This window comes from Schistocerca cancellata, chromosome 6 (assembly GCF_023864275.1).
Source record: "Schistocerca cancellata isolate TAMUIC-IGC-003103 chromosome 6, iqSchCanc2.1, whole genome shotgun sequence".
Lineage (NCBI taxonomy): Eukaryota > Metazoa > Arthropoda > Insecta > Orthoptera > Acrididae > Schistocerca > Schistocerca cancellata.
Window position 1 is genome coordinate 103,392,329 of NC_064631.1, and position 26,466 is coordinate 103,418,794.

The 26,466-nt window shown below is 44.6% G+C and overlaps 1 protein-coding gene across 1 annotated transcript in view; it reads right to left on the reverse strand.

The window, feature by feature from the left end:
- Positions 1-26,466, reverse strand: part of LOC126088171 (SH2 domain-containing protein 3C) — a 1,167,763-nt gene that overhangs the window by 932,843 nt on the left and 208,454 nt on the right. The gene's annotated exons all lie outside the window — the stretch shown is intronic.

Below are 26,466 nucleotides of genomic sequence, written 5' to 3' on the forward strand. Positions count from 1 at the left end.
GCGCCAGTGGCGGCACTTTGTGGGTGGGCGTGCCGGCGCCGCAGGTGCGTGGGCGTGCGGCAGGGGAGGGAGGCCATTGTCTGTGGCGCCTGCCGCCTGCCGCCTGCCGCCGAGGTGCTGCCCCCTTAACGACTCTTTATGAATTAATGACTCGGACCAATTTATGGCCTTTTGTTTCCGCAAATCGTCCAGCACCGCTCGTTTGTCGGTCCCGTAATTACTGTACAGCGACGAGCTCGCCTAAACAGTTAAATAAACCACTACGCTCTCTTTCAGTAGCGTCAAAGGTCACGAGGACGCAATCGTGTCGCTCTCTAACGATAAGATACAGAAAATTACTTTGCTTAATTGTGTTCACTCTTTTTACTAACAGTCCTACAATTCCAATGTCAAACTGTAGTTGCCCCCTGCCACGGTGATCGATGCAGTCACCAACTTGGGATATTACTACACTACTGGCCATTAAAATTGCTACACCAAGAAGAAATGCAGATGATAAACGGGTATTCATTGGATAAATATATTTTACTAGGACTGACATGTGATTACATTTTCACGCAATTTGGGTGCATGGATCCTGAGAAATCAGTACCCAGAACAACCACCTCTGGCCGTAATAACGGCCTTGATATGCCTGAGCATTGAGTCAAATAGATCTTCGATGGCGTATATAGGTACAGCTGCTCATGCAGCTTCAACACGATACCACAGTTCATCAAGAGTAGTGACTGGCGTATTGTGACGAGCCAGTTGCTCGGCCACCATTGACCGGACGTTTTCAGTTGGTGAGAGATCTGGAGAATGTGCTGGCGCGAGTGTGTGTGTGTGTGTGTGTGTGTGTGTGTGTGTGTGTGTGTGTGTGTGTGTGCGCGCGAGTGTATTTTCGCATGCACAGCTGTAAGTAACATGATTTTCTCTCGTCCATTTATAGTAACAATCTTCGTTACAATTGCTGAAAAGCCGAACATAACATTTTCTGTAGGTTAGGTGGTCGTGGAGTGCCCCGGTGGTAAGTTATGTTCCGTGGCGTTCACAGTGAGAATTACCGCGAGATTTCGCAAAAATCAGACAATAAAAGTAGTCGATTTTTTAGAATCTCCCTTAACTCACTTCAATAGTCTGGTTCTGGTCGTCCACCATCATTTAGTGTCTGAAAATCGTATATATGATGTTAGTTACGTCAATAAAGTTGCATTCGTAGACCTGAACAGCAGAACACATTTCTTCATCAATATTAAATCAGCGTTACTGGCGATCTGTTTTCATTTGTCACGTCGATACCCTTTCTGAAATATTTAGTTCTGCAGACACGTAACGTTTTTGTTAACAGAGGGCGTTAATAACAGGTAGCCTGCGCTTCCGAGCTGATCCATGCAACCTACATTTCGACGGCTGCGAATAACCTGTCTCTGGTTCTGCGAATATTCCTCATATGATCGCGCAGGTGTTTGGCAGTTTCCTTTATTTTATTTATTTATCTTTTTTTCGTTGAAAACCTTGTGTCTCTCACGTTTTGCTTTCCTGTTTTGGACGGTTCAAAGAGGCAGTCGTTTGTATTTCCGCGCCAAACATAGCTTTGGGATTCAGCTGACATGCAAAACAGTTTGTTCATCAACGATTCTAACATGTTAGTAACTCCCTCTGAGTTGAGCAACGTAGAAGTTCTGGGTTTTGACCAATACTATGATAACGTGATTCTCCAATGACAGATGACATGCATCGTCTTGACTAACTTAACAGTACAGCTTGGCGCTTCTGGAAAAGCGGAGTAACCCACTTCAGGTAAACTGTCATCGGTCACAGTAATATAGCTATGGAAAGTCGCTGATTCCGACGAGTCCTAGAAACTGGACGAAGACAAAAGACATGTTGCTGGACATTACTGAACTGTGTACCGAATTCCATCCGCGTGCTGTTGTGTGGAGTTCGACACGAGAGGTTCTCATTCTTCTCACAAAAAAGTACTTCAAAAAACGTCAGAGTACCTTCTTGATGAGATTCTAAAGAAATAATACACAATTGGTCGGACTTGTTCGCTAGAGAATTTCCCTTGACAATTACCGACCAGAAAATTACGATTGCAACTAGGTGCTGCAACTACAATGAAGATATGCTAAATGTATAAGTTGGATTAACTGGGCAAACTCGCATCGTTTTCGTAAACCGCTGCGGATGAATGTCGAGATGGTCCCCTAAAGGGGCCATTGGCGCTTTCTTCCCTTGTCTTTCCCCGATTAAGTTTATAACTGCTAATACTCCAATTTTCCATCCGTTGCATAAAAAACCAGTCGTCTGTATGTAACACTTAACTGTTTTCATTACGTGAATCGTGAATGTGGAATAACTATCCGCATATATCGCTCTGAAATATCTTCATACTCGCGTCTTCCTACTTCACCAGCATGCGCTCTTCAGACATCCTTCAGATCTCCTTTTCCACCTGTGCTGTTTGTTAAGACCGGTGGTTAAGGATGTACATGTCTTTGGTAGTGACGTCTACTTAGGTCGACTTCTTCGTCGGCTGCTAAAGTTCTTCCGGTTTTTTGTTCTTTTGGTCACAGAAAAAAAGTTCTACTCTTTTACAGAAAGCGTTTAAAGAAGAAACAGTTTTCTGAAGAAATTGAAATTTCACATAAAGGATTTACTATTTTCATAATTTCCTAACACAAAAAAATTCCTAGAACCGCTTTGTTCAAATTTTGGTACTCAATAAGCTTTTGAAAAAAATGCTTACAATTAGTTTGCAGAATTTGATCTAGAAAGTTCTCCCGTCACGGATGAACTTAGTGAGGGCTGACCTAAATCGTTAAGTGTTTTAAAAAAAAGACTGATATTCAGTACTACTTAATTTTAGAGGATTGGCTAGTGATTGAACGTGAGTTGGAGCAAACTTTGGACATATTGAAGATAATGCTACTATCGATCTTCTATGAAGATTTACCTGTGCAAAAAGCTGGCGTCATTTGGTGTAAGGAAATCCTAAAAAAAAAAAAAAAATAAATAAAATCCACCGATAAAGTGGTTCAAATGGCTCTGAGCACTATGGGACTCAACTGCTGAGGTCATTAGTCCCCTAGAACTTAGAACTAGTTAAACCTAACTAACCTAAGGACATCACAAACATCCATGCCCGAGGCAGGATTCGAACCTGCGACCGTAGCGGCCGTGCGGTTCCAGACTGCAGCGCCTTTAACCGCACGGCCACTTCGGCCGGCCACCGATAAAATGTAAAATCTATATACATAATCGTACCAGGTAACGAAACTTCGATACATTCGTACGAGCCAGCAACTAAGCAGCAATCAACTGTTCGTATGTTCTAAGATGAAGCAACAGAAGCGGTTCATTCACGAAGTACTTCCAAGAAAGATAGTCGTTTGTTTCGTTGGTTGCAGTGGAAAAGTCGCGACCATTGCTTCAGGGCATCGAAGGATAGCTAATGCTGAATGCTAAAAAACAGTTTGTCTGTCCCAAGTTACAGATTTAATCAAGAAATACGATCGAAGACTTCGCACCATTCTTCAATATGACAATGTCAGATGCTGCCGAGCACGAACAACTCATTATTTGGCTGTATTCACAAATCTATCGCCTTATGACATCTTTTTATTTTCTTAAACTAAACAAAAGCGATTTTCACCACCTCAAGAACACGTAGAATACCCCCAAACCCATGTTTTAGGATATCAACACGAAGTGGAAAAAATTTCTCCAAATTTAACTAGTTTGCATGCAAAAATGAGTACAGTTTAAAGACAAATATTTTGAGAAAGATCCAAATTTTTCAATTTCTTGGGCCGCGTCATGATTCACTTCAGTTTCCTTTGGACACAATCGATGTTTCGATCCCTCTCCTGGGATCATCTTCAGGAACTACAGGAGTTCCCAGTTAACTGAACAGTGTCAGTACTGACCTAACAGTGGACACCAGGTGATCCTGAAGATCATCCTGGCGGGGAGAAGGAGGGAGTGTCGGAACGTCGATTGTGAAGAAAAAATTCGAAGGGGAACATGACATGGTCTAACAATCTAGAAGGCTGTGGCCATGCACACCTGCAGACTTCAATGAACTTGAGCAAATAAAAATTCTGCTCTTCTTTTAACCAGACATGTTTCGCTCAAGTTATAGCACCTTCAGTGGGTTTTTTATTTGTCTTTCTATCAAACAACAGGAAAAATTGCTTGTTCTCTGTCTGCAGATATGGAAATTCAGATTTTAAGTAAAGTACTCACGAACTGAAACAAGTTTTCCCATATCTTGTAAACCGATGCTGTGGTTTCCTTAGCCTTCTCTACCTTGCAGTACAGCTGTTAGTGTTCAGTTTCTCTTTTGCAATCACAGAGAACTTAATGCACCAAATTTATTTACATCGAAAATTACGCCTGGAAAGTTAAACTGTTGCGGTTTACACTACAAGGTGTTTGAAAAAGAACTCCCTAGTTTTAAGTATAAATTTAATGAGAAATTAATGAAAAATTACATCACTGAGTACATATCATGAAAGATAATACCTTTAAGTTTTGTTTAATGTTAGTAGACGTCAAAGTGGGATCCATTTCTTGCCCTGCACGCGACACCAACATTTCAGGTGTAACTGTCCCAACTGCCGCGACGATTTCTTCCTGTAAATGACTGATGTCTCTGATATTTTCACTGTGCACAACATTTTTTATGTGACCCCAAAAGGAAAAGTCCAATGCGGTTAAGTCTGGGTTTCGTGGTGGACAAGGTATTGGACCCTGCCTATCCACCTTCCTGGTAAGCGAGTATCAAGAGCCGCAGGCACATGGTTACTATAATGAGGTTGGAGAAACACAAGCCCCTTTTCCGCCTCAATATCGTTCATTTCGGGAAAGACGTACTCTGTCAACATGTCACAGTAAACACCACCGTCTATTGTTTTTTCTAAAAAAGGAAAGGACCAATCACACGATCTTCCATCAAACTACACCAGACATTAACTTTGGGAGAGTCACGTTGATGCTGAATAACTTCACGTGGATGTTCTGCCCCCAAAATTCTGCAGTTATGACGACTAACTGTTCCACTGACATGAAATATAACCTGATCAGAAAAGAGAGTCTTTTTTCTTAAAAAAATGACATCATCAGTTCTGTGTAGAAAGTCAGCCGCAAACTCATACCTTTCGATTTCCTCAGTAGGTTTTATTTCATGTAACAACTGCAATTTGTAGGCGCGCAGCTTAAGTATTTTATGCACAACATCATACACAGTACCTTTAGGCACTCCTAATTGTAGACTACGTCTGGCCAATGACTTCGTCGGGTTCCGAACTCACGAAACACGGATCTGTTCAACATCTTCATAAATTCTCGGTCTATCTGCTGATTTTGCTTTTAAAACACTACCGGTCCTTGAAAGACTCTAGCCAATGACGGATAGGTTTTGCTGTAGGTGGTTCACGACCATACTGACGACTAAAATTACGTTTCACTGTTATAACCGACTCAGCTTTCACAAGTCCAATAACACGCTGCGCTTTCTGTTGCGGAGTACACATTGTTGCTGAGTTGCTCTGCACTGCACACACGCCTGGGCTGAACTGAGGGAACAGAGGAAAAAAAATAGTACTGGTGCCATCTCAAGGTCAAGCAGGCCTGGCAACTGCAGGGGAGCCACACTTGGAGAGTTGATGGAGCAAACACCACAAACTGCAACAGTGTATGTCTGTATGCGTACGCAAAATGTTTACACTTACTTTTATAGTTTTCCACATTGTCTTCACTGTGGATCTACACTTACACCTTTCACTATCTCACTGTTAACAAGACTACGAGACACGAAAACAAGATAGCAAACAGCTCAATGTGTTTTCGGCAGGAGTTTTGAATCGTGTTTTGACTGCAAACTTTGAGAGGTCTCTCTTTCTCTCTGTCTCTCTGTCTCCTTGCCTGTCTCTCAAAAAATGGTTCAAATGGATCTAAGCACTATGGGACTTAACATCTGAGGTCATCAGTCCCCTAGACTTAGAACTACTTAAACCTAACTAACCTAAGGATACCACACACGTCCATGCCCGAGGCAGGATTCGAATCTGCGACCGTAGCAGCAGCGCGGTTCCGGACTCAGGCGCCTAGAACCACTTGGCCACAGCGTCAATTCTGCCAGAACCTCGTCTCCTACCTTCCAAACTTCACAGAAGCTCTCCTGCGAACCTTGACGAACTAGCACTCCTGGAAAAAAGGATATTGCGGAGACATGGCTTAGCCACAGACTGGGGGACGTTTCCAGAATGAGATTTTCACTCTGCAGCGGAGTGTGCGCTGATATGAAACTTCCTAGCAGATTAAAACTGTGTGCCGGACCGAGATTGGAACTCTGTCCGGCACACAGTTTTAATCTGCCAGGAAGTTTCTCTGAAATTACAGATGTGCAGACAGCGAAAAGGAAACTTTTCCTGTTGTTTGATAGAAAGCAAATACACTCCTGGAAATTGAAATAAGAACACCGTGAATTCATTGTCCCAGGAAGGGGAAACTTTATTGACACATTCCTGGGGTCAGATACATCACATGATCACACTGACAGAACCACAGGCACATAGACACAGGCAACAGAGCATGCACAATGTCGGCACTAGTACAATGTATATCCACCTTTCGCAGCAATGCAGGCTGCTATTCTCCCATGGAGACGATCGTAGAGATGCTGGATGTAGTCCTGTGGAACGGCTTGCCATGCCATTTCCACCTGGCGCCTCAGTTGGACCAGCGTTCGTGCTGGACGTGCAGACCGCGTGGGACGACGCTTCATCCAGTCCCAAACATGCTCAATGGGGGACAGATCCGGAGATCTTGCTGGCCAGGGTAGTTGACTTACACCTTCTAGAGCACGTTGGGTGGCACGGGATACATGCGGACGTGCATTGTCCTGTTGGAACAGCAAGTTCCCTTGCCGGTCTAGGAATGGTAGAACGATGGGTTCGATGACGGTTTGGATGTACCGTGCACTATTCAGTGTCCCCTCGACGATCACCAGTGGTGTACGGCCAGTGTAGGAGATCGCTCCCCACACCATGATGCCGGGTGTTGGCCCTGTGTGCCTCGGTCGTATGCAGTCCTGATTGTGGCGCTCACCTGCACGGCGCCAAACACGCATACGACCATCATTGGCACCAAGGCAGAAGCGACTCTCATCGCTGAAGACGACACGTCTCCATTCGTCCCTCCATTCACGCCTGTCGCGACACCACTGGAGGCGGGCTGCACGATGTTGGGGCGTGAGCGGAAGACGGCCTAACGGTGTGCGGAACCGTAGCCCAGCTTCATGGAGACGGTTGCGAATGGTCCTCGCCGATACCCCAGGAGCAACAGTGTCCCTAATTTGCTGGGAAGTGGCGGTGCGGTCCCCTACGGCACTGCGTAGGATCCTACGGTCTTGGCGTGCATCCGTGCGTCGCTGCGGTCCGGTCCCAGGTCGACGGGCACGTGCACCTTCCGCCGACCACTGGCGACAACATCGATGTACTGTGGAGACCTCACGCCCCACGTGTTGAGCAATTCGGCGGTACGTCCACCCGGCCTCCCGCATGCCCACTATACGCCCTCGCTCAAAGTCCGTTAGCTGCACATACGGTTCACGTCCACGCTGTCGCGGCATGCTACCAGTGTTAAAGACTGCGATGGAGCTCCGTATGCCACGGCAAACTGGCTGACACTGACGGCGGCGGTGCACAAATGCTGCGCAGCTAGCGCCATTCGACGGCCAACACCGCGGTTCCTGGTGTGTCCGCTGTGCCGTGCGTGTGATCATTGCTTGTACAGCCCTCTCGCAGTGTCCGGAGCAAGTATGGTGGGTCTGACACACCGGTGTCAATGTGTTCTTTTTTCCATTTCCAGGAGTGTAGAACACCCACCGAAGGTGCAGTAACTTCAGGGAAACATGTCAAGGGACAAATAAGAACAACTTACCAAAAACAAATTCGTTCACAAACAACGCGGACGAAAGAGTGAGGTTCAAACTTAAATGAATTAAATAAAACGATTCGTCTAAAAAGTGCTTGCCATTGATTTTAGTTTTGTGAGAACACAGGAAGCGGCCCTCGTACCTGGACACAGTGGACGCCTGGTGGGTTCGCAGCTGTACGCGCACCGACCACTGGCTCGCTGCCCGACATTCGCCGTCTGGCTCCACGTGACCGGCACGTGGCCTCACGTCGTAGCCGCGGAATGCACGTGCGCTACCGCCTCAGGTTCTCATCACGTGCATCCCACCGCCAGCCAACGCCAACGTAATACGTCGTGCACCAGTAAACACTCCCGCCTCCGATAACTTCTCCCACGTTGTGAATATTGGAGACATCTTAATCACACATTGAGTGAGCAATTCGTTGGTCGTCCTCTCCTCAACGTATTATGCTTTGCCTATTACTTTCCTTCGTAGGATTCTTCTGATAATACCGTTCACTGAGTTAAATGTCTCTGTGTAATGCGAATAATCGATTTCGTCTTCATGAGATTTACCGCATCTCAAGTACTTAAAATGCGTCACTTGTACTGTTTTACGGCTTATTCAATTTTGGACATAAAATGCCATCACCTTTTTTGTACAAAGAGTTCTTCTTATGCGACAGCCGCAACTGTACAAGTCTACGATGCGTGTTTTTTAAGTAAGTACCATTTCGAAATTAAAGAAAGACATGCTAAGATATCTTAATAATTTTATTTTTACATAAAGGGTAGATCACATAACTAATGATGAGGTATTGAATAGAATTGGGGAGAAGAGGAGTTTGTGGCACAACTTGACTAGAAGAAGCGATCGGTTGGTAGAACATGTTCTGAGGCATCAAGGGATTACCAATTTAGTACTGGAGGGCAGCGTGGAGGGTAAAAATCGTAGAGGGAGACCAAGAGATGAATACACTAAGCAGATTCAGAAGGATGTAGGCTGTAGTAGGTTCTGGGAGATGCAGAAGCTTGCACAGGATAGAGTAGCATGGAGAGCTGCATCAAACCAGTCTCAGGACTGAAGACCACAACAACAACAACAGCATGAAAGCCTGTACTTTAATCTACTTTTATACATAATTTCCGTCAATATTGAGGCACTAGTCATAACGTTGTACCAGTTCCTGAATACCCTCCTCATAGAAGTCTGCCGCCTGACTTATTAACCGCTGCATCACCATTGTTTTGACTTCGTCATCGTCTTGAAGACGCTGACCGCCCAGGTGTTTCTTCAAGTGCAGGGACTGGGCGCAAGATCGGGGCTGTACGGAGGATGATCTAGAGTTTCCCATGGAAAAGATGTGATGAGATCTTTGGTCTGATTCGCCACACGCGGACGGGCATTGTCTTGCAGCAAAACGATGCCCTTGCTCAACTTCCATGGACTGTTGCATTGATTGTGGTGTGAAGTAGGCCACCCATGTTTCATCGCCCGTAGCAATATGGCTTACGAAATCATAACCGTCGTTGTGGTACCGCTCAAGGAAAGCCAATGCACTGTCTAAACGTTTGGTTTTGTGCACATCCGTCAACATTTTCGGTACCCAACGTGCGCACAACTTTCGGTAATTCAAATGCTCGGTCACAATGCCTTACAAAACACTACGAGAAACATTAGGCAAATCATCCCGCAAGAAGGAAATCGTAAAGCGTCTGTTTTCTCTCACCTTATTGTCCACTTCCTGAACCAAACTTTCATTAACGACCGAAGGACGCCCACTCCGCACATTTGTGCGGCCATCTTTAAATGCTCTTACCCACTTTCTTACCATTCCATCACTCATAACGTTTTCTCCGTAAACTGCACAGGTCTCACAATGAATATCGAACACTTTCAGGCCTTTAGCACTAAGAAATCTTATAAGAGCCCGTACTTCACAGTCGCCAGGACTCAAAATTATCGGAGGCAGTACACAACGTAAACAAGGAAGAATCAGACTGTAATGGCGTCAGTGCGTAGATTAAGGTACAGGCTTTCATGTAAAAATAAAATTATTGAGATATCTTAGCACGTCTTTTTTTAATTTCAAAACGGTACTTACTTAAAAAATACTCCTCGTATTTTGAAAAATGAAGAAACCGCAGGGCAGTTGCTTAATCTACAATCTTTTACTGGGCAGACGACCGGTTTCGGAACGGTTAAAGTTCCATCATCTGGAATAAAAAATAAAATTACTTAATCACCTGAGGTCATCCTCACCCAAATGTTGTCATGGAACCAAAGGTAACAGCTGTTACGGAATTTCTATCCTTGTTACTCTTTTGACACGGAACCTTTGGTTCCATGACAGCATTTCGGGGAGGATGACCTCAGATGATTAAACGATTTTATTTTTCACAGCAGATGATGGAACTTCCAACTATTCTGAAACCGGCCGCGTACCCCCCCCCCCCCCCCCCCCAAAAAAAAATACTGATTAAGCAACTATCGTGCGGTTTCTTCATTCTTTAAAACATTTTTTGTGTTTTCAGGTTTCAGCAAGTTGAATGAAGAACATGTTCTTTGTAGTTGATATGCAGAATTTTCGGATTCGTACCTTAATAAATAAAAATGGAACCGTTTGTCTCTCTGTTTGTCTGACGGTCTGTCCGAATGTTAAGAACCCTCTTTGTCAGGAACGGTCAGGCGTATCAAGTTGAAATGTGTGTCACTTACTGAGGTTTACGGTCCCTCAGCGATGTACAAAATTGAAGCGACTGAGTCAATGCAATCAAAAAATACGTCTACTTATGTCACATATTTTGATACTAACAAACTCACTCATCAAAACGCATACGGTACTTTCCGTTGGTCTAGAATCATGAAATTTGGCAAGAAACAAGGCTTTACAGCACAAGCAAAGGAAGAACCATAAAACTGTTAATTTGTGAGTATATCACAGGAAAAAATATTTCTTTTGTCATTTGTTATCCGACTTAATATAAGAGAAGACTTGCGATCCATGGGAAATATACACTATGTGATCAAAAGTATCCGGACAGCCCCAAAAACATACGTTTTTCATATTAGGTGCATTGTGCTGCCACCTACTGCCAGGTACTCCATATCGGCGACCTTAGACATCGTGAGAGAGCAGAATGGGGCGTTCCGCGGAACTCACGGACTTCGAACGTGGTCAGGTGATTGGGTGTCACTTGTGTCATACGTCTCGATGCGAGATTTCCACACTCCTAAACATCCATCGGTCCACTGTTTCCCATGTGACAGTGAAGTGGGATCGTGAAGCGAGACGTACAGCACAAAAGCGTACAGGCCGACCTCGTCTGTTGACTGACAGAGACCGCCGACAGTTGAAGAGGGTCGTAAAGTGTAATAGGCAGACATCTATCCAGACCGTCACACAGGAATTTCAAACTGCATCAGGATCCACTGCTAGTACTTTGACAGTTAGCCGGGAGGTGAGAAAACTTGGATTTCACGGTCGAGCGGCTGGTCATAAGCCACATATCACGCCGGTAAATGCCAAACGACGCCTCGCTTGGTGTAAGGAGCGTAAACATTGGACGATTGAACAATGGAAAAACGTTGTGTGGAGTGAAAAATCACGGTATACAATGTGGCGATACGATGGTAGGGTGTGGGTATGGCGAATGCCCGGCGAACGTCATCTGCTAGCGTGTGTAGTGTCAACAGTAAAATTCGGAGGCGATAGTGTTATGGTGTGGTCATGTTTTTCACGGAGGGCGCTTGCATCCCTTGTTGTTTTGCGTGGCACTATCACAACACAGGCCTACATTGATGTTTTAAGCACCGTCTTGCTTCCCACTGTTGAAGAGCAATTCGAGGATGGTGATTGTATCTTTCAACACGATGGAGCACCTGTTCATAATGCACGGTCTGCGGCGGACTGGTTACACGACAATAACATCCCTGTAATGGACTGGCCTGCACAGAGTCATGACCTGAATCCTGTAGAACACGTTTGGGATGTTTTGGAACGCCGACTTCGTGCCAGGCCTCACCGACCGACATCGATACCCCTCCTCAGTGCAGCACTCCGTGAAGAATGGGCTGCCATTCCCCAAAAAAACTTCTAACACCTGATTGAACGTATGCCTACGAGACTGGAAGGTGTCATGAAGACTAAGGGTGGGCCAACAACATATTGAATTCCAGCATTACCCATGGAGGGCACCACAAACTTGTAAGTAATTTTCAGCCAGGTGTCCGGAAGGGGTGATATTTCGAAGTCTAATTATCCGATCAGAGTGAGCTAAGTACAGTTTTGAACAGCGTGTGATTTTTCTGGTCGTTCCGCCCACACACAAATTTTATGAGCGTAAGGAGAACTGTTAAACTATGGAAAGTCTATTGAGAAGTTCATGGTAGAGCTTCAACCCACTCTTTGCCTGCACGACTGCAATTCCAAGCCCTTCCTGTAACCTACGTCCATCTTCCCGACAGTCAAACGACTCCCTTTCTCATACAAATTCCTGTAGAAAAACCTCAGAAAAAGTTACCACCAGCGCAAAGCATCATCATCATCATTCTGACAGATATCGAGATCACCATCTCCAAGATAAAGAACATTGTTTCTACTATTTGAAATCTATATTTATGTATGTAATTACTTTAATCAAGGACTGAATAGCTGCAAAATGGCTGCTGCCAGCTCCCCCACTCAGTGGAGATTGTAAATAGCAGTTTTTTTAAAGACATAATGTTCAGACATAATGTTCTCATTAAGTCTTCTTAATACTCACACCAAATCCCTGTTTTGATATTACTTCCCCTCCAGTTCCATATTCAATAAAATATTTTAACTGGAAAATGTTATCAGAACCCTACAATATCGTCATCCTCACAAGATTCAAAACCACACTCATCACCAATATCTCATCAAGTACCAGTGCATCATTTTTTGTTCTGATCAATAAATTTTTAATTTGCTTCATTCAAACGCAGAAGGGCAACATGTCTGGCGTTAGCTCCACAGTAAGGACGTAAATAACATAAGAGTAAAAATGGCAATGAGCGCTATGGGACTTAACTTCTGAGGTCATTAGTCCCCTAGAGCTTAGAACTACTTAAACCTAACTATCCTAAGTACATCACACACATCCATGCTCGGGGCAGGATTCGAACCTGCGACCGTAGCTGTCGCGCGGCTCCAGACGGTAGCGCCTAGAACCGCACGGCCACACCGGCCGGCAACATAAGAGTAATCATAGTTATTATGTAAATTAATAACGTTATCAGCATGCAGTACAGATTTGTAAGGGACATTTGAACATGTATTCCCATATGATTACAAACTGAAATGGCAGTCACACACGCACAAACATCACGTTATTACAATACTCAAGATATGTTCAAATGGTTCAAATGGCTCTGAGCACTATGCGACTTAACTTCTGAGTTCATCAGTCGCCTGAACTAATTAAACCTAACTAACCTAAGGACATCACACATCCATGCCCGAGGCAGGATTCGAACCTGCGACTGTAGTGGTCGTTCGGATCCAGACTGTAACGCCTAGAACCGCACGGCCACTCCGGCCGGCCAAGATATGTCTTTAGGAATCTAAACATGCAGTGAGTAAGAAACCTTTTGTTTACGTATGACATGGTTCTCACGAGTGTCATTGATATGTTCATTTGGTACACTTCATAACGACCACTGAACCGATATCTGTCAGTAGTGCGTTTCTTGTGGGATTTTCAAAATACAGATTGTGGCACTGGATTAAATATACCAAATACTCAAAAACACTTTTAAGAGTATCAGCTTGCAGCTGATTAGATTTACTTCTACGTAAATGATGAGTATGTGATATCTCTTCATTTTGTTTACTACATTTCTCGACTTAACACATTATGCAGTACTTAATGGAAATGTATATTGCTTGTAGTAAAATGCACCGATGTTCTCATGAAAATGACACATCCAATTAAAAATTCATAAACACATTAAATGCACTTTCATATGTTACATTTTATCAGGGATATTACTTTTAGACAAGTTAATCAAGCCGGCCGGGGTGTCCGAGCGGTTCTAGGCGCTACAACCTGGAACCGCGGGACCGCTACGGTCGCAGGTTCGAATCCCGCCTCGGTCATGAATGTGTGTGATGTCCTTACGTTAGTTAGGTTTAAGTAGTTCTAAGTTCTAGGGTGCTGATGACCTCAGAAGTTAAGTCCCATAGTGCTCAAAGCCATTTTTTAAGTTAATCAAACCTTATTGTACAATAAAATTTATACGACGAAACACAAGCGTAACAATGGCTACTTCCAACTGACCTTTGATGGTTGTGGATCACAGCTAAACGAAAACACATTTTACCGATTTTAAATGACTCGACAGTAATATGTTGCACATGTGTAAAGTATGTACAGATTTTACCGCACTATATGCAGTAAAACTTGTCGTAGACATTCTTACACACGTAAACTGGAGGAGAGGTAGTACGAAACGAGCATCGTTCAAGTATTCTGTCGAGGAGGTGATAGGCAGCAATCGTCGTTCTAAGTTACCGCGAATGGGGACACCCTTGCGTGAAGCAACGAGGCAGTTAACGCCGCCTTGTAGGTGGACCGTAAAATAGAAAGATAAGCGAAATGAGATAATGCCTCGAGCAGCGGTGGCCTAGAAACCGGCTGTAGAGCGCGGTCTCTCGACGAACTACTTGCCGCGGCGCGAAGGCGGAAGGTGCAGAACCCAACAGTTACCGGCCAATTAGCCTCTTGCCGACCCTTGGCAAGGTGCTCGAGAGAGTGCTGTTGCAGAGGCTCCATGACACGCTTACAGCGCATGATGTTATACGACCCGAACAATTCGGTTTCAAGGACAAGTTATCTGCCGAACTTCAACTTCTACGGATCACCGAACGGATACAAGAAGGATACAACAAGCAGCACTTCACGATTGGTGTCTTCCTTGACATCGAAAAAGCTTACGATAAGGTGTGGCGGCCCAACCTTACCGTCAAACTGCATCGCACTACCCCTATTACGGATTGTTACATTAGACTCATAGACAGCTTTCTGCAGGACAGGAAACTGTATATCCGAGTCGACGATATAAACTCCGAAATGAAACTGATCTCCGCAGGAATTCCGCAGGGCTCTGTCATTTCGCCTCTACTTTTCAACTTATATATAAATGACATCCCAACAGTCCCCCTTGTTACGGCGAGTTTTTATGCGGACGATACGGCCTTTCTGACAACTGGACGACACTTGGACCAGCTAATCGCTAGGATGCAACGGCAACTTGCTGTAATGGAACGCTGGGCGCTGCAAAATAAGATAACGATCAACCTGACGAAGACGGCAGCAGTTCTGTTCACACGGAGGAAATCAGTTCTGAACGACAGACTCCAAATAGCTGACCAATTTCTCCAATGGTCACCGGGAGTGAAGTATCTCGGTGTCTACCTTGACAAAAAATTACTCTTTACGCAGCATATTGACGACAAGAAGACGGCAGCCCAGAAGATGGCCAGGTCGTTGATTCCGTTCCTGAAGAGTAAGGATCTCAACCCTAAGACTAAACTCCAGTTGTATAAGGCAACGGTGGAACCCACAATGTTGTACGGCTCCACCTCGTGGGGAACTACGTGCGTCTCCAACTACAACAAACTCCAAGCGCTGCAAAACATTTGCTATCGGTGGATCACAGGAGCTCCATGGTGGACAAGAAACGTCGACATCCGCACCGCACTCCACGAGACCACTATACAAGAGAAGGTCCATGACAAGGCTCAACGAGTTTTTGACAAGATCGATGCCCTCAGGGACGAAGTTCGACAATTACAATCGGTAGGAACGGTAAACCCTGCAAGATGGCACAAGTATCGCGTACCGAAGTCAATAACGTTTCACTCCCCATAGGCAATCTGTCATAACACGAGGAAGCAGTCACACATAACAGCCTTGACACATTTCACCCTCCACAGGAGACAGACATCACCAAAGACAGCAGGCTAAAGGACCCATTGCGTGCCCAAGCCTAACTGAATGCGTAATACATAAAGTGTTTTCCTTTTATCCTTACATCCCATCCTAGAAGAATAAGTCATCAAGGATGATCTCTTCAGTCCACACTACACACACATTAAAAAAAAAAAAAACGGAAGGTGCAGCAGCGCCGTGTTTGTGTTCGCGGCAGGAAGGCGGCGGACCCGGTCTCGCTACGGATGTCGACTTGACGAGAGCGCAACGGGCCGGCGCGGTCCGCACTAATTGAATAGATTACACGGCGCGATGCGGCAGTAAGAACGGGGTTTCAGATGGCCGGAGACGGGAGCTGCGATAGCGCCGCTCCGTAAAGTCGGCCGCGGGCCGCGGTTGCGTCAGCACTCCGGCACCCAATTAGCTTCGCGAGGTGTGGCGCTGCGGCCTCTCCTCATCTAGAGGTCGCCGACGACGCAGACAGCGGCGATACGGCAGCCCAGCGTCGCCAATAGACACTGATGGGCCAAAACATTAGGGCCCCTACCGAGCGCGAATGGAATGCCACCTGACGGCGGTTACAAGCGGGGCAGAACTCAGAGAGTACAGGGTTATTAAAAATGATTGAAGCGATTTCACAGCTCTACAATAACTTTATTATTTGAGATATTTTCACAATGCTTTGCACACACATACAAAAACTCAAAAAGTTTTTTTAGGCATTCACAAATGTTCGATATGTGCCCCTTTAGTGATTCGGCAGACATCAAGCCGATAATCAAGTTCCTCCAACACCCGGCGCAGCACGCCCCCATTAATGAGTTCGAAAGCATCGTTGATGCGAGCTCGCAGTTCTGGCACGTTTCTTGGTAGAGGAGGTTTAAACACTGAATCTTTCACATAACCCCACAGAAAGAAATCGCATGGGGTTAAGTCGGGAGAGCGTGGAGGCCATGACATGAATTGCTGATCATGATCGCCACCCCGACCGATCCATCGGTTTTCCAATCTCCTGTTTACGAAATGCCGAACATCATGATGGAAGTGCGGTGGAGCACCATCCTGTTGAAAGATGAAGTCGGCGCTGTCGGTCTCCAGTTGTGGCATGAGCCAATTTTCCGCGGCCTACGCGTGAAACTTGCCCGCACGCGTTCAACCGTTTCTTCGCTCACTGCAGGCCGACCCGTTGATTTCCCCTTACAGAGGCATCCAGAAGCTTTAAACTGTGCATACCATCGCCGAATGGAGTTAGCAGTTGGTGGATCTTTGTTGAACTTCGTCCTGAAGTGTCGTTGCACTGTTATGACTGACTGATGTGAGTGCATTTTAAGCATGACATACGCTTTCTCGGCTCCTGTCACCATTTTGTCTCACTGCGCTCTCGAGCGCTCTGACGGCAGAAACCTGAAGTGCGGCTTCAGCCGAACAAAACTTTATGAGTTTTTCTACGTATCTGTAGTGTGTCGTGACCATATGTCAATGAATGGAGCTACAGTGAATTTATGAAATCGCTTCAATCATTTGTAATAGCCCTGTAGATTTCATGCAGGCCCGGATTTAGCGGGGAGGGGGTGGGGGGGGGGGGGGGGTCGGAACGCACCCTTGTCGGTTTTTGGTCATTTTTGAACACGTTATAAGTTTCCAGAATGAGATTTTCCCTCTGCAGCGGAGTGTGCGCTGATATGAAACTTCCTGGCAGATTAAAACTGTGTGCCGGACCGAGACTCGAACTCGGGAGCTTTGCCTTTCGCGGGCAAGTGCTCTACCAACTGAGCTACCCAAGCACGACTCACGCCCCGTCCTCACAGCTTTACTTCTACCAGTACCTCGTCTCCTACCTTCCAAACTTTACAGAAGCTCTTCTGCTTGGAAGGTAGGAGACGAGGTACTGGCAGAAGTAAAGCTGTGAGGACGGGGCGTGAGTCGTGCTTGGGTAGCTCAGTTGGTAGAGCACTTGCCCGCGAAAGGTAAAGGTCCCGAGTTCGAGTCTCGGTCCGGCACACAGTTTTAATCTGCCAGGAAGTTTCACGTTACAAGTTGATTCATGAACGAATCGGATTTAAGGAGGGTCTGAACGCATCCCTGTCTGTTTTCGGTCATGTTTGAACACATTCTAAGTTGATTTCTGAACGAATAATAAGTTGATTAATAAATGCGTGCTTAGTGTACGCGATGTCTCTGCCAGGGCAATCCCCGCCGCATCTACAAAGAAAGAAAAAAAAAAACTTTCCCACAGACAAAAGGGGACTAGGCTATACGAGCTGAGTCGATAAACCTAAGCGGGTGAATGCCAAACGCTGTATGTTTATGTGGTTGATTCAGTGTGCGAATGATAAAAGCACTCCGTTTTGAGGCCACAAGTGGCCCATCACGACCATCCGACCGCCGTGTCATCCTCAGCTCAGGATTCGGATAGGAGGGGCATGTGGTCAGCACACCGCTCTACCAGTCGTTACGATGGTTTTCTTTGACCGGAGCCGCTATTATTCCGTCGAGTAGCTCCTCAATTGGCATCACGAGGCTGAGTGCACCCCGAAAAATGCCAACAGCGCATGACGGCCCGGATGGTCACCCATCCAAGTGCCGGCCACGCCCGACAGCGCTTGACTTCGGTGATCTGACGGGAACTTTTTTTTGTAACCATATATATTTATTTAAATATATTAACAACGATACATTTAAAAAAGATATTTTATTCTATTAATCTATTATATCCCTAGTGTTGGTTAATATTACTGTCATTTTATATGTTTTCGTTTTTATATTTTCCTTTTTCGTTTTTCTCTTATTGTTGTTCCTTAAACCCTTTTACATGGCCATTTGTCGTCTATTTTTTGAGGGGGTAGACATTGCAGGACAGGCATAACAGTTTATATTTGGCATCGTGTATCCACTGCGGCAAGGCCGTTGCCTGCGATTGATAAGCGTTGGTATAATTCTTAGCGGTATCCGCAGAGCCAGACTACCAGAGTGAAAATAAGCGATTGACGGGAATAGCAGGTAAGAAAGATTACGTATTATCTTCTCGACGTATCCAAGAAAATGAAATTTTAACAGAAAATTTTTGCCAGAACGCTACACTAGTAAGGGCCACTTATACAGTTCCCAGTTAGCCGCTTCTGTTCTCGGAATAGCGCGGAGAACGTGTTGTACGAACACGTAATAACGCCTAACCGGAACATAAATGCGGGCTAATTGAACGGTGTTTCTGGCAGGGTTAGCGAAGTTAACCGGGGAATGAGTTTTGAGAATGGCAGGAACAGTTACAGGGTCAGTGATGTCAAGATTGTTTGCTAGAACGAGGAAGGAGAAGAAACGGGGACATCACACAAACTATATGCAAGAATATGCCGATTACAAATTTGTATATAAAGTTCGTACTACTACTACTTTTGGGTCTCATGTTTGAGATACGAGCATATCAATAAACGTGAAACTATTTCCTAACATAAAACGTTTGTTGTAACAGGCCTAATAGACATTTGATGTCGGTAATTCGTTAATCATAGTCTGCCGTGTTATTTATGTAAATGAAGAAGATGAAAATGACCATTTGTGCCAAAACAGTCTCGCTTATTTGGCCTGTGCTACTATTGCTGCAATATTAGAAAGGCCTATTTCGTTTTATCTAGCAGACAGTGACACAATAGATGTAATGAAATAGAAAACCACGTCAGTCGTGACTGCTACTCCTATTAACAGCTTTTTCAGTATTAGGCAACGACATTTTGATTTTTCATGTTGCAAAACGCTTGACAAACTTCGATGAGGTAATAGATGTAAAGCTGTAGAAAGATTAGAGAGAAAAAATGCTGGGACCTACGGACCGAAGAACTGTGCAGTGTCTCGCTTGTCTCTGGTCTTTAGTGGTTTTATGTTCCCATACTTAATTTTATGTCACGCAATAATGGAAGTTCTTAGCTTATAGGCAATAAAGAGTGCAAATTTTCTGAAGGGTTCTCATTCTCCTGGCCACAAATAATCCCACCCAACATCAGAGTTTAAAAAAAAAAAAAAAAAAAAAAAAAAACGTAGTGGTAGTATCTCAGACAAGCCGACTGGGAGTAGGAGAGGCACCACAGGACATTTTAATTTCCATTGTCATGAATATAGGTTTGCTGGCTTCCATTAAAAAATACACACGTTTGAATTTCACACAGTGATCTGCGATAAAAGAACGCAGGGTGAAGTTGCGCTGCAATTTGACACACTTAAGACCAAATAACATGCCTCACATTTCCTCAAACATATATGTTTTATATATATCAGTCTTCAGAAAGACGTGCGCTTCAAAATGATCATATATTGAAAAATCGATTTTTTTTTAAATTTTTGACACTGTTTCAAACGGTCGAGAAATGTGGAGTGCCACTATCAAGTTTTTGCCCCTGTTCGGAAAAATCGTATATCCGAGGCTGATTACGTGTATACCGTACAGTTATACCCGACTAATTGCCACCGTCCTCTACAGCTGATGATTTCTGCTGCACATTGGAGGACAAAGCCCTGAAGTCAAAATTCCAAATGCCGGCCTGTCTCAGGGATCAGCTTCATCTCCAATTTTATTTTATCATTTATTTGAATGGCACTTTTACAGAGCACGTTAAATCAATATATCAATTCTTGTCACAGTCAACTTTTCGAATGCGGTACTCCACTCAACTCTATTTTGAAGCAAATTTTAATGTAGATTTTTTGCTCCATCTTTTTTGTAAGTAAAAATTCGTCGAGCACTCGAAAATACGTATAATGTTTTCGACTGTCAAAAATAAGTATTCAAAACAGCAGAAAACGCAGACACACGTCAGGAACATGTGCACTAATAAAATTAAATAAAACTGAAAATCGAATTATAAAGACAGCGAAATTAAAAGATTCCCTTTGATTTTTATCACACCTCGCATATACGAGGACATATTGAAAAGCAATGCCTCCGAATTTTTTGTTTTGTTCTGAACATCGGTTGAAACATTACATGTCTTGCATATCACTCGGTCGACTTTCCCGCTTCGCTGACGCAAGTTGCAGCTCTCTGCCGCTAGAGGGCTCCAAATTGTAGAGTCCAACATGTCGGTCTGTAACGTAACTATGACGGTGCGTGAAAAACAGCGAGCTGTAGTCGAGTTTGTAATCGCAGAAAACTGAAAGGACGAATCAGAGAGTTCGTACACACATGAATCACCTATTTTTCAGCATGATAATGCAAGACCACACGACATCTGCAACAATCCGACGCCTGATGTTCACTGTCATCGGTCATTCTCCACACGGAATGGATTTGCCCTATCCGATTGTCATCTGTTTCCCAAACTTAAAGAACGCATTCGAGGACTTCAGTTTGATGTTGATAGAGCGGTGTAAGTAGGTGTGAGGTTGTGGCTCCGTCAATAGAGTCAAACATTCCACAGCGACGGTATGAACAAACCGGTCCCTCGTTGGGAGAAATGCGTTCGTCACCAGGATGACTATGTTGAGAAATAAATACTGTACGTAGATATGAAGAATAAACACGTAGAAGCAGTGTGGCCGAGCGGTTCTAGGCGCTTCAGTCCGGCGACCGCTTGGCTCGCAGGTTCGAATCCTGCCTCGGGTATGGATGTGTGTGATGTCCTTAGGTTAGCTAGGTTTAAGTAGTTCTAAGTTCTAGGGGACTGATGACCTCAGATGTTAAGTCCCATAGTGCTCAGAGCCATTTGAACCACGGACGCAGGTCGGTGAGGGCAGTACTATGGTACGGTGTCATTCAGCGGTGTTCCATGAGACTTGTGGTACCAATCGAAGGCAGCATGATGGCCATGGAGTGGGTGAACAATACTGCGGATCACCTGCATCCCTTCACGCTTGATGTCTTCACCGACGGCGATGAAATCTTCCAGGAGAATAACTGGCCTTGTCACAAGGCCAGGATCGTGCTGGAGTGATTTGTGAAACATAACAGTGAACTCACACTGATGTCTTCGCCACCAAAATTCGCCTGATCTGAAGCTGGCGGAACACAGCTGAAACGCTATGGGGCGCCACCTCCGCGACTGCAACGCTACTGGTCCGTAATTTACGAGAATTGCGTGACACGTAGGTAGACCTGTTGCCACATACTTCTGGATACATACCTAGCACGTATCGAATCCATGCCGCACAGATTCGCTGTTGCATTGCGTTCCAAACGTGGAACAAGGCGTTATTAAGCAGGTGTCTACAACATTTTGTCTCGTCGGTGTAAATACGGTACTGGAAAACAGCAAACACCCCGTACCAAAACTGAGAGTGCAGGATGCACAAGTATCAAAAATATTCGGAACAGTACCTCGCTGCCGGCCGCTGTGGCCGAGCGGTTATAGGCGCTTCAGTGCAGAACCGCGCAGCTGCTACGGTCGTAGGTTCGAATCCTGCCTCGGGCATGGATGTGTGTGATGTCCTTAGGTTAGTTAGGTTTAAGTAGTTGTAAGTCTAGGGGGATGGTGACCTCAGATGCTAAGTCCCATAGTGCTTAGAGCCACTTTTTTAGTACCTCACTGCATAATGCAACGGAAAATGAAAAGTAGACTAGAAGCGAGAAAAAAAAAAGAAACATACATGGTGAAACGAGTATAACTGCAGATACTTTCATATGTGGTACCTTAATATGTACACACAACAGTGTGTTTGTTTTTTCTCTGAGTGGAACAGTATTCCCACAAGCACGTCACAAACTTCACAACGTGAAGTTTTCTGCACAGTTGTACTGCGCCACTAAGTGGACTACACCTGTCGGTATAGACTGACCATTTTGCTTCCACAACACCTGACCTGCTGCCCAGGAGAAAAGAAGCATCAGTGACCTGTTCTCGTCACAGGTACTTGGAGGTACTAACGAACGTAAAACATACGACGTGTAAAGGCTATAATTATTAGTCTGCGAATGACGGAAATATTGATGTAATGTTTTTCAGAGCACTATCTTCAGTCACCAACAGAAACATCTGCATATATACCCGTTACACCCTCTACGTCGCGTTCGTAAATCTGAAGAAGATTGTTGATAATCTGCGGACGAATAGAATGTATTCCAGTCTTAGACAGTGTTGTATCAACGAAAATGATAGAACTAGTGCAGTGGCTCAGAGGTTCGAATCAATCGAAACTTCAGTTTTTAATAACAAAAGTACACGGGCTGTTCCCTGAAAACATTAGACCCAGAAAATGTAAAAAAAAAAAAAATGTAAAAAAGATAACAAGTTATTAACGATAAAAGTGGGATCTTGACAGACTAAGGTGGGGACAGTACCATGCAATAAACAGCTAAGTGGGGGAAGAGGAGGACGTACAGCAGAAGTAGAACCAGTGTTTCTTAGTTGTGAAGCTGCCTTTGATGGTAGGAACAAGCACTTATGCTCGCTAACTAATGCAAGGTTGTAGTAGCGATGACCATAGGCGCAAAACCAATTATATTCCAGACACTCTGCCCTAAATACGTGGGGTGTTCAGTGAGTTAAGCAACACTTTTTTTCTGAAGGCGCTGCCACCAATAGGAACGTCATGAAACTACAGAGGCTGAAGTGGGAATATTCCACTATGTCCCACAACAAATTCCGCATTTTTGTCAATCGAAATTGGCCTTGAAAAATAAGTGTTCCATTAACCATTGAACGCCACTTGTATCACCCTTTTGGGCGCAGCTACCGGACATTTACCTCAGATCTCATTTCAGTAGCTACGTTGAATATTAAAGTATCAGATAGTATGAACAGCACTTAAGCAGCACACAGTCGTTTGAAAGGCTAACAGTTGCTTTTGGATTTATACTGTTGTTGTCGCAGCATAACATTATGTATTACGGAGCATTAAAATTTACGCTCTCATTGTTCACGGAGACAAAGGCGTAGTTTGGCGCTATAAAGAGCGAGCTCTAACAAGCACGCGTGGAACTCGCTAGCGGCTGCTGCGGAGTTAAACCGCTGGCGTTCCGGTAGTTGTGCTGCGTTACGCTGCCGATAGCCGCAGTCAGGGCCCACGATAGGTCCGAGCGTTACAGAGGAAATTAAGGTGTGGTATTGCCGTTTGGTGGCAATGCGCCGAAGTGAACTGATAACTCGATACTAGACGTAACAGCCGCATTAGCTGCGGTCACAACGCATCCTGAGGGGGCGCGAGGAAAGTTGCTGCACGGCGCACTAGCGAAGCGGCCAGTTCCTTCGAACTGTTTGTCGTACACAAGGTAGTTGGCGAGCTCTTCCAGATTTCAAATAGGTACGAGCGTAGTTAATGAACTCTTGGCCTACAAACGCTCTTTACTGAGTTACGAATCACACGTGTACGGCGTGTTGGAGCAGCAGGAAAGTTGTATAAAAACGTGATATGCACGGGAATAGATGAACAAAATTCACGAGTGATGCAACAACAGTGTAAACATGAAACTTGTATAAAAATGTGATATGCACGGTAATAATGAACAAAATTCACGAGTGATGCAACAACAGTGTAAACAGGAAAGTTGTATACAAATGTGATATGCACGGGAATAGATGAACAAAATTCACGAGTGATGCAACAATAGTGTAAGCAGGTTCAAAAATGGCTCTGAGCACTACGGGACTTAACATCTATGGTCATCAGTCCCCTAGAACTTAGAACTACTTAAACCTAACTAACCTAAGGACATCACACAACACCCAGTCATCACGAGGCAGAGAAATGTAAGCAGGAAACTTGTATAAAAATGTGATATGCACGGGAGTAGATGAACAAAATTCACGAGTGATGCAACAACAGTGTATTCCCTGGTATACAATCTGTTAAGGTTCGTCCTGTTTCTTTCACAATTCTGACCATCGTTATCTCAGAAAACTGCAAAAAATGACATGTCTGCAAATATGACACACGGTCTAGTACAGCTTCGGCGACAGAGGCGATTCTGGTCATTATGTCCACTCGAGAATCGATTAGAGTCCCGTAAACTCGCCTGTTCACAGCACCCCAGAAGAAAAGAATCTACCGACCTCATTTACGGTGACAGATCTGTTGCTGTAACACAATCACAGCGAAAATCAGAGGTTATCCTGGAGCAAATTAACAAAGTCTTAAGTTTCTGTGGGCCCAAAAATGTGAATTTTATAAAATTCAGGTTTATTTCCAATGTGCAGTGCATAAAGTGGCAAGAACAACGGCAAAATCAATTTCTTCCTTCTGTCACAAAACCTTAAACTCCATACATTTTCATGTACATACATGTTTATTTTGAATGCATAATACACTGAAGTAGAACAAGAACAATCATGATGGCCCCGTCGGAGGTTCGAGTCCTCCCTCGGGCATGGGTGTGTGTGTGTAGTCCATAGAGTAAGTTAGTTTGAGTTAGATAAAGTAGTGTGTAAGCTTAGCGACCGATGCCCTAAGCAGTTTGGTCCTATAAGATCTTACCACAAATTTACAATTTACAATCATGATGTCTTCTTATGACACATGACATCTGACCTCTCGACCATGACAGCACTCTTTCTGTTTCGAGGGAAATATTGTTACGGTTGTTGTTGTTGGTGAGTGCATCAGATCTTAATCGTCATCTGTGTCTCCCAAAGAACAGGCTTTCGCTTGAATGCGTTAATTTGTTCACACATGTTCGTGTTGATTCTATCCTTTCTGGCAGTTTTAATTTTATATAGTGCCAGTGTTTTGTTATATCAACTATCAAGAACAAACGCTAGAACGGTACGTTGTAAAAAAACGGGCTTGTGCATGTTTTTTAATTACGAAGGTTTACGAAAAGTAATACGTCAGCACCTATGTGAGAACTCTTGAAGAAAACAAACATTATTGACATCCTACGTCTTTATTCTTCATGTCTACCGATTTACTTCTCACTATAGTCATCTGGCAACGAACATACACTACTGGCCATTAAAATTGCTATACCAAGAAGAAATGCAGATGATAAACGGATATTCATTGGACAAATATATTATACTAGAACTGACATTTGATTACATTTTCAAGCAATTTGGGTGCATAGATCCTGAGAAATCAGTACCCAGTACAACCACCTCTCGCCGTAATAACGGCCTTGATGCGCCTGGGCATTGAGTCAGAGCTTGGATGGCGTGTACAGGTACAGTTGCCCATGCAGTTTCAACACGATACCACAGTTGATCAAGAGTAGTGACTGGCGTATTGTGACGAGCCAGTTGCTCGGCCACTATTGACCAGACGTTTTCAATTGGTAAGAGATCTGGAGAATGTGCTGGCCAGGGTAGCAGTCGAACATTTTCTGTATCCAGAAAGGCCCGTACAGGACCTGCAATATGCGGTCGTGCATTATCCTGCTGAAATGTAGGGTTTCACAGCGATCGAATGAAGGGAAGAGCCCAGGGTCGTAACACATCTGAAATGTAACGTCCACTGTTCAAAGTGCCGTCAGTGCGAACAGGTGACCGAGACGTGTAACCAATGGCACCCCATATCATAATGCCGGGTGATACGCCAGTATGGCGATGACGAATACACGCTTCCAATGTGCGTTCACCGCGATGTCGCCAAACACGGATACGACCATCACGATACTGTAAACAGAATCTGGATTCATCCGAAAAAATGACGTTTTGCCATTGGTGCACCCAGGTTCGTCGTTGA